At 43.3% G+C, this 12,678-nt stretch overlaps 1 protein-coding gene across 10 annotated transcripts in view; it reads right to left on the reverse strand.

Moving 5' to 3' along the window:
* The window catches only part of SMPX (small muscle protein, X-linked), a 47,345-nt gene that overhangs the window by 19,039 nt on the left and 15,628 nt on the right, over positions 1-12,678 (reverse strand). Inside the window, exons 5-6 of one of the 10 annotated variants that reach the window (XR_002086150.1) lie at positions 11,420-11,459; positions 8,000-8,869 (exon numbers count right to left, since the gene is read on the reverse strand). The exons of 3 other annotated variants lie outside the window; for them this stretch is intronic. The gene's annotated coding sequence lies outside the window, so the exon portion shown is untranslated. 6 more of the 10 variants (XR_657454.2, XR_657455.2, XM_009276903.2 and 3 more) reach the window with 6 other exon arrangements.

Genomic DNA, 12,678 nt, shown 5'->3' on the forward strand with positions numbered 1-12,678 from the left:
TTTCCCCTTCTCTTCCACCAAAAAAACCCACCCCAACCCCAACCTCCCCAAAGCCCTTACCAACGACCGCAGTGTAAAGAAACTAGATTCAGCGTTAACCCTTTGGGCAGTGTTCTGTACCAGAATCATGATATAAGTAGAGTTGGTAAAACCACCATTTCATTTGAAAACTAATGCTCTGAAAAAGAAATAGCCTTTATTAATGACAAGCCCAGTGAGCACAAGAAGAGCAATGGCTGTCAGAAAAGAGCCTTTTTGCATCTCAGCACTTCAGCTGGCTGAAGGAGCCGCAGGGCACACTGTTCCTTTACACTGCTCCTACCGAGAAGAGGGCGGGGGAAGTGAAAACGCACATTTCAGTGGTAGCCGGGGAAGGGCGGCAGCACGGACTACCTGCTCCTGCTATTACAGTGACAGGGAGAAAATACAGCGGTTGAACTTACACAAACCCTTTTTGTACAGAGGGAGATGATGCCCCGATGCCTTTGCCGGTAAAGACAAAAGGCTCCTTGGCGCTTGAAACCCAAGAAACCCCTGCCCGGCGCGGTGCCTTCTCCCTCCTCCCGCCGCCCGCCGGAGCCCCCGCCGCCCCGGCAACCGGGGCAGGGGGCCCGTCCTGCAAACGCCCCTCCGCCCCCGCCCGCTGCGCTCTCCGTTTCAAAACGAAAACGGCAATGAAAGTTGCGGAGAGAATCGTCCCGCTTCGCCTCGGAAGCTGCCCAGAGCTGCACCCTAGCGAGGGCGTTGCCAGGGTGTCGGGCTTGCTTGAAAGTCTCAGCAAAGGGATGTAGCTCTGCCGTGATTTCAGCTCTTTCAGGATTTTTCAGGGGTTTCACAGGCACTCGGGCGGTCTGAAACTCTGCGAGGCGAACGGCGCTGCTCCGTGCCGCTCTTCAACTAAAAGAGAAGATGTGCCCAGAGATCCCAGTCAGCTGAAGTGATGGTCAGTGGTCCCCGCTGAGGTTGCAAAGGCAGGGGAGGTTATTTCTCCTCAGCTGGAGGGCTGGTGTGGAGCCGCGTGGCTCGCCACCTTAGCATGGCTGTATTGTGGGAACAAGGGTGGGGAGCGTGGGCGTGATGGCGTTGGGGCAGGCCAAGTGCTGCCGCTCCTGAAGCAGTACCCATCACTAAGCTCTCTCAGATTGATTTCTTTGCTTTAGATGCATTAGCAGCAAGCTCTGTGATCTTGGAGACGCTGAGAAGGGGCTCCTCTCCAAGCAAGAAAATAGAAATCTCAGCCGTCTCTATCTGGGCAGTGATACCCAATTTATTCATCACGAATTCTGCCTCTTGTGCCACCTTACCCAGGCTGTACTGCAAATAGCCCACGTTTGACTCCTTTCGCTAGTTACAGCTTCTAAAGATGCTACTTTCTTCTGGTCGTACGGCTTCTTCTCAACAGTATTCATAATGGTTGAGTGAGTGTCCTTCCATATAAAAATAGTGTACATCTGATATGCCCACAGATACTATCATAGCATGACTGAACCGTGATTAATCGTGCTACTATTCATCCACCTGTCTTCTTTCAATATAACTCTGGCGTGTGCAATAAAACCAGAGGACCTGAGACAATGGTCACATCCCTGCAAATATAGTTTCAGAAGAGGTGGAAGTTGGCTATGGTATTATTTTCAAAATATTCAAATCGGGACTGGGAGGTCTCTGTGCACTTTGCAAATACTTTTTCCTGAATGCTTAGCACTTCATATGAAGCAAAATACATTGAAAAAATACAGCAAACAGGAGGAAAAGGAAGCGTGGCAAGAAAGTGATTGCTAACTGTCAAAACCCAGCATGCAGTTCCTTCCCTAACCCACATTCTCTGCACCCTCTTCTGAATATTTAACACTCTTGTCCTGGATTTTGTGGCCTCCTTGCCGCAGAAAAGCGAGAGGTCTTAATCAGTTCGGGAAACTTGACAGCCATCTTGTACATAACCCACAGGATCTCTTCAGACATGGGTAAGCATGAAGGCAAGACATCACAGTCAGGCTGCTAATTTAACCTGACATATAACTGACTGTATTAGAAAACCGTGTGTTCTGACATCTGGTCCATGCAGGATATGCTTAATTCCTCGCATTACCTTGCTTCTTCAAAGCTACTGCAGGTTAGCGTGGTAATTGTCTCTTCTTTGGAAAGCTTATTGTCGAGTCGTTTAGTGTTTTATACATACAGCTACAGTACACATGAAGTTCTTTCACATCGGTAACCAGTATATATACATGTTGTGTTTATAGGGTTTTGTCATTTATTAGAGCTTCAAATGTAAGCCCATTTTTTTCCCCTGGAGTAAATAGATTTCTTCAAAACATAAATGAAGGCATTACAGCACGTTGTCTGTACAAGACTGTACTGTTAATACTTGATTTTGCAATCTGTGACAGGCGAGCATTTAGAAATGAGGTATTAGGATTGAGTGGAAGATATATGGGAGAACTAAACTGTCCCGTGACACCCTGTTTCACAACACAAAATTGTTTTTTGACTAAACAAACTGGGGGGGGGGGGGGGGTATGGTTTTGGAAAAGGAAAAGGTGAGAGGAATCACCTGCTGTTAAAAAACATGCATCCAAGACCAATTATTTTTTGGTTTTGAATTTCCACCAACATGGTCTACAGTTTCTGTGAAAAAGATTTCTTTTGCTCAGCTCTGCAGAAAGGTGTTTCTCAGAATTTACATGTAGCAGTTCCTGTTGGAACACTCCCGCAGCTGTATCAGTACGAGTCCTGGCTCTAACTGCAGGGGGACGCAGAGGCCCATTCACTCTTAACAATGAACAATATGCAATTTGCATATTCAAATTTGGAGTAGGAATTAGAGAAGCACTTAAGCGATTTAGGAGCATAGTTCCCAGAGTGGCAATGGGATCGTGCTCCTTAGTACTGGGGGGCAGAGTCCCAGCGACTGAGATCCCTAAGGTGCAAATGGGACGTAGGTGCTTCACTCCAAAACTGCAACACTCAAAATCGTGGTCCAGCTACACCATAACCTCAATCTGTGCTCATGCCCATCTACAAATACCTGAGTTTTGATAAATCTGCTCAGCTGAGCACCTGGGAGACATGTAACCCTGAGCAGCACCCAAAAGCTTGGTGGGTTTCCACAAGAGACCTTCCACCTCAGCACCTACCTAATTGCATCAGGCTTTGTACAAAACCACAGCAGCAGCTACCCTGCTTTCTTTTAAAGCACAGCTACACGAATCAGCCTTTAGACAAGGTACACAGCAATCCACAGGCTAAAGCACATGGAAGCAGGTTTCCCTACTGCCAGCTGAGCTCCACATTGCTAAGCTGCCGTCAGGCTCACTTGTCTACAGATTAATTTTAATTCATTTCTGCACAGCAGCCTAGCTTTATCTCGAAGTCTAGAAAGGGTCCCCCTGCCAAGGTAGTCTTCAGTCTCCAGGGAGGCAAGAAATGTAGGGTTTAATCCTTTTGAGGACAAGAAGGAATCGACCTGCTTTATTCATGCATCCTGGCTGGGTATGTGTGATAAATGCTGAGCCAAGGCAGAAGGGAGGGGCCACCAGGACATCCCTTCTCTTGCATGTTTTCAAATTGTTCTTCTTGTTTTTAAAAAAAGGTACTCAGGTGCGAATCTGGAGGAGACGGTTCACACTGTAAATCCAGTGTGAGGGGAAATGGCTCCTGGCTCTACTCAGGACATTGCTGAAGCCCCAGAGAAGACAATCTGGTTTTTCTTTTTCTATTAGCTGTATCTAAACAGCTCTCCACACAAGTTTCACGATGCTGCTTGCAGCAGTGGCTCCAGGTTTCTTAACAATGTATGCAGCGCCATCTTCTTGAGATGGCAGAAGAGCAGGTTTCTGCAGGGCAGAAGGTTTCTGCAGGGCCGAAGGTTTCTGAATGGACCTGTGTGATCAGAGACGCTGGGTACTATGGGTGAGACAGGGGTCTCCACCCCCCTTTCTTCTCTCTCTGTAACCTTGTATGTCTCCTTACAGCCAATTTCCTCTTGGGAGGGACCAGGACTTGTCCCTGAGCAATGCTAGTGCACCCTGGCAGGGGAAGACAATGCTGGCCTTCATCCAGCCCTTGGGAAACAGCAATCGAGGCAGGAGGTGGTGCCATAGGCTCTGGGCCATCTATTCTCCACTCCTGTCTGCCTGCCCCCAGGGTCTGGGGCACTTCAGCTCCTCTCTTTAACGGTGAAGCCAGCTAGCCAGTGGGTGTTTAACAGAAGGTAGAGTCCAGGCAGTTGTATCCACTGGTAGATCATGCAAGAGGATCACCTCCATGGTAAAGAGAGCCTTTGGGAGGCACAGAGCTTGTAGTGCCTCTCTGAGGCAAACGAGTACACAGCAGTGCAATGCATTATTCTGCCATCCTCCACGGCTACCAGAAACAGCTGCCTGCGTTGTTCTGCCCCAAATGTATCTGATCCCTGCGCTGTCAATAAAATCCCAGCCACTGGTGAGGGACATGAAGGAACGCTCCATTGGCTCAAGGCACTCTAATGCCATTGCACATGATTTCCATGCCAGAGGCTTGCCTTGATGGAAATGGTTAGATGCCAAAACTCTCGCTGCAGGTCAGATCCCGAGGACTTTCCTTTGCTAAAGGATGGTCAGTCTTCAGCTCAAAAATGAGGCCTTTAGCCTCAGGTCAGCACAAGCTTCACTGGGAGCCAGTCTCCAGTCATTTCCATGGTGTCTGTTAAAGTAAGGCATTGAAGGAGTTTGAGCTAATTGCTCTACTTCTTATCCTGCCTTAGGGAAACAGATTTCTTTAATTTTAACCAAACTGCAAATAACTTCACATTTGGACATCTGACCAAGTTGCCCTGTGACCCAGCAAGCTACTGCTTGTCAGCTGAGCTGTGGTGTTTGGCCAGGTTCAACCTCTTATTCTCTACACATGTGAAGCAGAACATGAACATCTTCACGAGGTTTCTACTGGTTTGTCAAAGACTTTGAAGCATGCACATGCTCAGCAGTGACTCAGGTGTTGGCTGCTAATGTGTTAAACCACAGTAACTTGACAGACAACACTTAGCCCCTCCTTAAAAAAGCGGAACTGATTTGCCCCAGAAGTAATTGTTCAAACATCTAATAGCAAATCTATTCCAAGACGTGCCAAACTTAAGAATAAAAATAAGAAAAGCATATAAAGAGTGGAAAGGACTGCAATACTACATCATTGCCTAATTTGGTACTTTTTGAATGAAGGGCTTAAACTAAAAAAAAAAGGGTACATGTGAGATATGCCCATCTGAATTCACTTTACTTTCAGCAAAATGTGTGAACTATGCCTCTTGTCTTCACAGAGAGAGCTCTTCTTGTCTTGAGAACTAAAAGGGAGAAAGATTACACTTTTTTTCCAAAATAAAAGCTTCCATTCAGACCCTGAAGAGACAGAACAATTCAACTATTTTCATACAAAACCATAAAGCCAAGGAAATTGAGAAATTCAAAAGTAAAAGATCTGAGATCCTTAATTAAATGCTGTGTACAGCAGAGGACATACTCTGTCCTGGTTTTCGACAATCTTTGGGAAGGACCCTGCACTCAAGAACAGCATGATTTGCAAACACAGAAACAATTGGAGGTTTGCTGTTCCTTGTATTCTGCCTATTTCAGCTCAAATATCTGGTTTCAAGTCTTTGGATTTGTATTTTCTTCCATTTCAGTACACACTTTGTGTTGGTTTCATCTTATACATAAAGGCTGAACCTTTCAAAGCCTTCAGATAACACCATCTAGTTATTGTCATCATGTCCTTCCCTCAGAACAGCAGCAGTTTGGCTTTGGGGGAAGTTTTTTGTCCTTTGATGTTTCCTCAGTAGAAGTAATTTTGCCAGTCCTGCTCTCTCCTTGTGTGCGCCAGTATTGCTGCTACCACCGCTGTTAAAATGCACTAACACGGCAGCGGCCATGGGCCGGTTAGCCTGCTTCTCCCATGGTTCATTTGCTAGGAAGCAGGGCAAGTACAGCCATCGCCCACTTCTTCCCTAAGTGCATTCACGGCCACAGCTATTTTGTGCTCCAAGATTACATTTCTGTACCGTGAAAGGCTCTGTAAGGCTGTGCAGAAGTAACAGCAATTTTAAGAGGGGGTTTGCTCCAAGGCAACAAACAGGAACAAAGACCTAGGAGAGCTAAAAGCTGAAGGACGTGATTTATTTTTTTATCAGTTGAATAACTGAATTATTAAATTAAAAGCAATATTACTGCAACTTTACCGACGTGGGGGAGTAAGTTCTGAGCACCAAGTCTGAGGGTTTTATTCAGCTTTTATTGAATCTATGTCTGCACATGGAGCTCAGCCATTTGCGGTCAGAAACAAATACAGCCATACTAATACAACCACTAAATGGAGGGAGAGAAAACCGGACTTTATACTTGTTCCCAAGTTCAAGTAAAGGTTAGTTCAGCTGAGTTTGCTTTCAATTAGCTACAACCTGCAGCAAATCAAATGTGAAAAATAAAGTATGACCAACACTGAGAGGAAAACCAATACATATCTCAGTAGGGAATGCTTATTTATGCTGTTTACTTTGGTCTCTTAGTGCTTGGAAATAGTGTATTTGAGACTCTTGCTGCAAGTCAAAGGAGAATTAGGAGGTTAAAACGGCAGCAGATAGGGACAGCAAAAACCAATAACATCTGCAGCATAATATTTCCTCAGTAGTGTTGGGACCGCTGTAATGGTGAGCTCTACCTATATACGATGTTCTACCTATATACGGTGAGCTCTACCATTATACAATGTTATTTTTTCTCAGAAGGAATTTGCAACCAAGTGTGGAATAGAGGTAGCCTTGGCACTAAAAAGAGCTACACTTTTCAAAACAAGGCACACAAGGAGCAATTCGGTGGCTGAAGCAGACCTAGTCCTAAGTACAGAGTAGGGCTCATGACACTTGTAGATGGCCTGCTCCCAGACAGGGATCACAAGGCTCATGCAATATCAAGCCATCTCTGCAAGAGATGACAAAGTACAGTGATGCAGTAATTTATGTGGTTCTTGAGCACAAGGCTGTGAAAACATAATTAGGTAGTCTTTTATCAAATGAAACGAATAAAAACTATAAACCAAAATGATGAGGCACTAAATTTAGAAGAAAATTCATTTGATTATCGCATCAGAGCCATGATATTTCAGATCATACTGTCAGCTTAATTGGCTACAATTTATGTAGATTTGATAAAACTATTTGAGCTGTTAATAACGTAGGAAGTTGCACTTCATGTATTCAAAAGCAGTTAGCTTTTTACTCTGATGTAGGCACTTGAAAACCTTTGTGCTGAACATGTTTTCAACTATGTAAGGTTAGAGAGACTGGTATTACTTATTATTTTAGGTTCCTGATGACGCCTGTCATTAGTGTCTGAGTGCTCCATACCTAGCGCTGGCGGGACAGTTCCCAGGTACAAAGAAACAGCATTGCTCTCATCTCACTCATGACTCTCTAATAGTGGTCAGTACTATCTCTTTCCCGCTCTCCAAACAGTTTCTAATGCCCACGGTTCCCTGGTTACAATTAGTTCTGCATGGTTTATATGCGTGTGCCTTGGGGTAAGCGCCATTTAAGTCACAGCACCTTCGCTAAATACCAGGATCTGTTCACACAGCAAATAGCTGATGTTTTAGGGATTCCTGATATCCTGTTCTGAGATTTCCAAGAGGAATACATTCCAGTGGCACTTATTGTTTAATGCTGCAGTTCGTTCATACTACCTCTTAATACATACAGCAGAGGTAAGCAAGAAAAAGCCTGCTGACTGTATCCCATCTTCACACTTCACCAATCCCTCCGCACCTGATATCTTCAGGAGGCCTCCTGCCTTTCTGAGCTTCATTTGAGGGAAGTCACCCCAGAAATTGCATCCAACTCAGGGAATTGATAAGAAGTTTAGTTCTTACAAAAATCCGTCATGAACTGATGGGAACATAGGGGTTTCTATATAAAAGAGTCTGACAATAAAAGTTCAGGACCAAGTAATCAACAGAGTGATCACAGGAAAGCAGTTATTAAATAGCAGTGATTTAATTTTAATTTTTTTTTTAAAGGAGAATTTTCAGCTTTCAAACAAAATACTTGGAACTTTCTCCCAGAAACTGATGTTTCTCACTCGAGAACAGAGCAGAGATATGTGGGACCACATTGCTAAAATGGGAAGTATTTTTTTACTTTAAGGGCATTAACGTTTCAAAGTGAGAGGTTCAATGAAGAAATTTCTTCTGTTGGTGTGTAGAGGCCTGTTCATCTCTACATGCCTGTAAACTCTCTTGAATATGGTGAAGGTAGAAGAGTAAATAACATGCTCACATTCTAAAAATTAGTAGAGTTCTTTGAGTTATTACTTTGTGCTTGTCTCTTCCAGTAATAAAAATGCTCTGCTTGAAGACACAGTTTGGAAATAAAAGACTTTTGTTTGCATATTTTCTGTTCTGAAAAAATGTAAGTATCCATTCCCATAGTTTGCTTTGGAGCAAAATGTTTTCTGATTTTTCAGTGTTTGTTTTGAAGTTATTAGTCAGTTTTCAAAACCACAAAACACAATCTTTTCCGAACTAGTTTATGTAGAAGCATTTGTTGCTCATAAGAACATGACCTGTTCTTTACTCGGTAAAATCGACCTCCTAATGCATACCTTCAAGCTTTCTTAGGCATCTAGCAAGCAGAGTCTGACCAGTACGCTTTCCTCCTCACTTCCACCATTCCACAAGAGAATGAGAAGGAAACCTCTCCTTGACTTGCAAAGGCCTGAGGAATGACATGCTGGGGGCTTACCACAGCATTTCGTCGGTGGTAGAGAACTCTGGGTTCGCGATGGACAGCTGCAGGCCATGTTAGAGACAATGAACTCAATTTTTACTTCTGAACACAGAAACTCTGGGAAATAAAACATGAATAACTTTTTTCACTCGAGGAGATAACATGATTCCAAAGGTTCCTCTGATATTAAATTATGTCCTGGGGATTCCAGTTTTCTCTTTGAAAAGAAATTTCTAGCTCTTCTGCTTTAAAGTCTGAAAGCATGACATAAGTAGACTCAAAAAACCTGGAAGGCAAACCAAAAGAACCTTAAACATGCCGTTAAAAAATCTTAAAAACCCTCAACTACCTAGTTTCTTAGGACAATTTTACAAACAGAAGTGACCTGGCAAAATTGATTGCTGGCCATGAAATCCCCAAGTGCTACTAATCTGGGAACTCTGAACCAAAGACAGCAGGATGGTAGGAAACCAAGGACAGAAAAACACAAGAACTACTTTGAAATTAACACAGGCCAAACAGTGAGTGGGTCCAGCGATGGCCCGTCACTGGGCACCACTGAAAAGAGCCTGGCTCTGTCCTTTTTGCACCCACCCTTCAGGTATTTATATACGTTGATGAGATCCCCCTCAAGCCTCCTCTGACTTTGGCAGAAGGGTCCTGCAGAAATTCTTGCAGCACATCCTCCTTCTTTACCCCATTGTTCCCACTTCAGCTGAGGAGATCTGAGCTCCTGACCTACCTTGGCATCCTCTGGATGCAGGATTCCCTTCTCTCACACAAGGGCTGGCTACTTGGGCTTAATCAAATGAACACATTTCCTTAAAACTGTGGGGCTGTTTCAAGAGCTCACAGCACGTCAGTGTTCCTCTACTAGCAAGGCACTGGATGTTTTTGCTGGACAAAATGGCAATAACTTTGCTTGTTACTGTACAGCAGTTTAACCATATCCCTCTGGTCCATGTAAGCACAGGCATAAGACACAATCTCTGACAGTGTGTCAGAGCAGTGACACTGGGAGCGGTAGATGGCTACTGTTAAGTGAGATGCAGCTTAAGAGCAGTATATAGCATGAAACTGTAATTAAAATCCACAGTACTCAGTGGACAAAGTTATAATGTGTATTTTTAGCCCAGGGTAATTAACATTTTTTGTGAATAATTAATAGCAACACCAAGGAACATCTTGTAAGTATGGATACAAGAGCTCTATTCCCTAAGGGACTTTTTTTTTTTCCCCTTTCTCTCTCTTTCTTTCCCACGTGATGTCAATCTCAGAGGCTGCTCTGCTGACAAGATTCCTCATTTTTTGCGAGGCAGGATTCCCAATATGTTACAGAAGAGGTAATGCTGCAAGTAATACAAAGTCTAAGCTGCCCTGTGAAGCTTTTGCTAGCTGTTTAATCTTCCACCCTCAAAATACAACTCCCCTGCTTCTGTAACCTGACAACAGAATTATCACTCAGCTTCTGCAATTAAACCACCCTCCCTGGTAAAGTTCCAAGTAAAGACAACAGATTATCTACAAGTACCAGTTGCATGGTTTCTCACACCTTGAACAAGATAGGTACCCCATCAGGGACAGCCCAGGCATGGCTCAGCAACCTTGTCTGACCAAATTCTGAGTAGAACTGTGATGGGGATCCTGACAATCCCTTTCTCCAAACACGACCAGAACACAGTGCCAGGAGAGCTGCCCGTATGTCCACGACTGAAATTTTTGTAACTTCAAGGCAGTAAATTGCCCTTTTTGCCTTTTGTGAAGTTCCTTCAGTAAGTATGAAAGTCTCCTTCAAGAGGAAAAGGCTAGACCACTCTAGCTGAAGGTTTAGGTCCTTTAAAACCGAAGTCCAGCATTCAGACCCCATGGCCCTTCATGGCACATTGTAAAAAGTCTTGGTACACAAACCCCCACGCTTCAGGACACAAAACGTGAAGGGCTACAGAATGAAGAAAGAACCCAAACATGAATTGCAGCAGTAACTGGCTGTGATTAATATACATGCTCAGGTGAAATGCCAATTTGTGCTCAGTCCCATTTCCAGGTACAACCACCATGCTAGTTATCACATGAGATACCACAATAATCAGCATTAAATCTCAGCCATAGCAGGCTCCATTTGTCACAAATTGAATGCTTCCTACCATTACTTATTCAACAGGACATATATTTAGCTGACTAGTGTGTGCTATTTCATTGCTATTTTATTTTGCATACGTTTTGCTCGTGCATGTAGAAATGTGCACGTGCGAAGGGAGCAGCAAAAAAAAAATTGTAGATGGAGAAAAGGAAAAGGAATCACAACTCATTTTGTGTATTAAAACTAGCGGCATCAAACACATCATCTGCAGGTCTGTGGAAGAAAAAAAATCTTTATAACAAAGAAGGGTATACTAATTAGTTAATTATAGATGATAGACCAGCAGCAGGGGATGACTACAGGACTATCTTAACTGATAAGCACTTTATGACCTTCAGTGGATCCAGCTTCATGACATCTCACTGATTATATCCCTCCCACAAACTGTTAGACTCACAACTACGATCTTAGCAAGTCTATTTGTGTTTCCTAATTTGGTGAAAGAGCAAGACCAAAGATATTTAACAGAAGTTACTCTAAAGTGCAAATTATGTAGGAATGGGTTTGTAAATAATGAACCAACCTACCATTTTGCATGTTCCTTATTTTTGCTGATGCGTTTGCACTCAGTAAAACCGAGCAAGAAAACATGGATCAAAATTAAAACAAAATTGATCATGTTGACTTGCAATTTACTGAAGCTATCGGATGAAAAATGACAATAGTAGGAGGAAGTGTTAGAAATAATTGTTGTAGTTGTAAAACCTTTGATATTTTTGACATATTTATGTAGATTTTTGATGCTTTTATGATATCACGTTATAGGATCACAGCATAATGGAAATTATCCAGAGAATTTGGCATTATTCTACAAGTTTCAGTGGGTATTTCCTACAGAGTACCCCAAGAAATATAAGAATCCTAACAAAGAGAAATCCCTCGACAGTGAGTATCTGAAGAGTTTATTGTACTGATGTGAGAGAGAATTAATTTCCAAACTGTGAAAACCAAAGAACACCCTCATTTATCGGCACGCACTCTGCACAGGCATTTCTATTGACCAGTCAGTTTAGCATTCTTTAGAGAGCATCACATACAAAGGATGATCAGTAACCCCTTCTTGGAGATGAAGCAAAGTATCAGGCAGATGTGAGCATGGATTTCTTGCAAATAAAGATAATCTTCACTGGCTTGGTATGGTCAGTCATAAAACAAATCACTGACTATATCACATTTTATACAAGGCTGCAGGCCATGCCTAAAACAACTGAACTGATGAATGCCCTCTATAGGGGACAATCCTTAGATTTAGTACCATTCAAGGCTGCTGGATGTGGCAAGTGATTGACTTACATCTCAATTTTATGTAGAATTTATGCACATGCTTAGTTCTGCACTGCAACCAAAACCAAACTCCTAGTCTCCAGTGAGTACTGTGCCTGCAACTCTTCTAGAACCTAAGTTTTCAGATATGATTTGTGACTGTACTATCCAAAATCTAGAAATCCGTGTCACTGTCAGAACTTGATAACCAAAACAACATCACGTCCTGGTTTTGGCTGGGATAGAGTTAATTTTCTTCCTAGTAGCTGGTACAGTGCTGTGCTTTGGATTTAGGATGAAAACAATGTTGATAACACACCAATGTTTTAGTTGTTGCTGAGCAGTGCTTACACTAGCCAAGGACTTTTCAGCTTCCCATGCTCTGCCGACCGAGAAGGCTGGAGGGGCACAAGAAGCTGGGAGGGGGCACAGCCAGGACAGCTGACCCAAACTGGCCCAAGGGATATTCCATACCATAGGACATCGTGCTCGGTATATAAACTGGGGGAAAGCTGGCCGGGGG

The sequence above is a fragment of the Aptenodytes forsteri genome, unplaced genomic scaffold (genome assembly GCF_000699145.1).
Source record: "Aptenodytes forsteri isolate BGI_AS27 unplaced genomic scaffold, ASM69914v1 Scaffold273, whole genome shotgun sequence".
NCBI lineage: Eukaryota > Metazoa > Chordata > Aves > Sphenisciformes > Spheniscidae > Aptenodytes > Aptenodytes forsteri.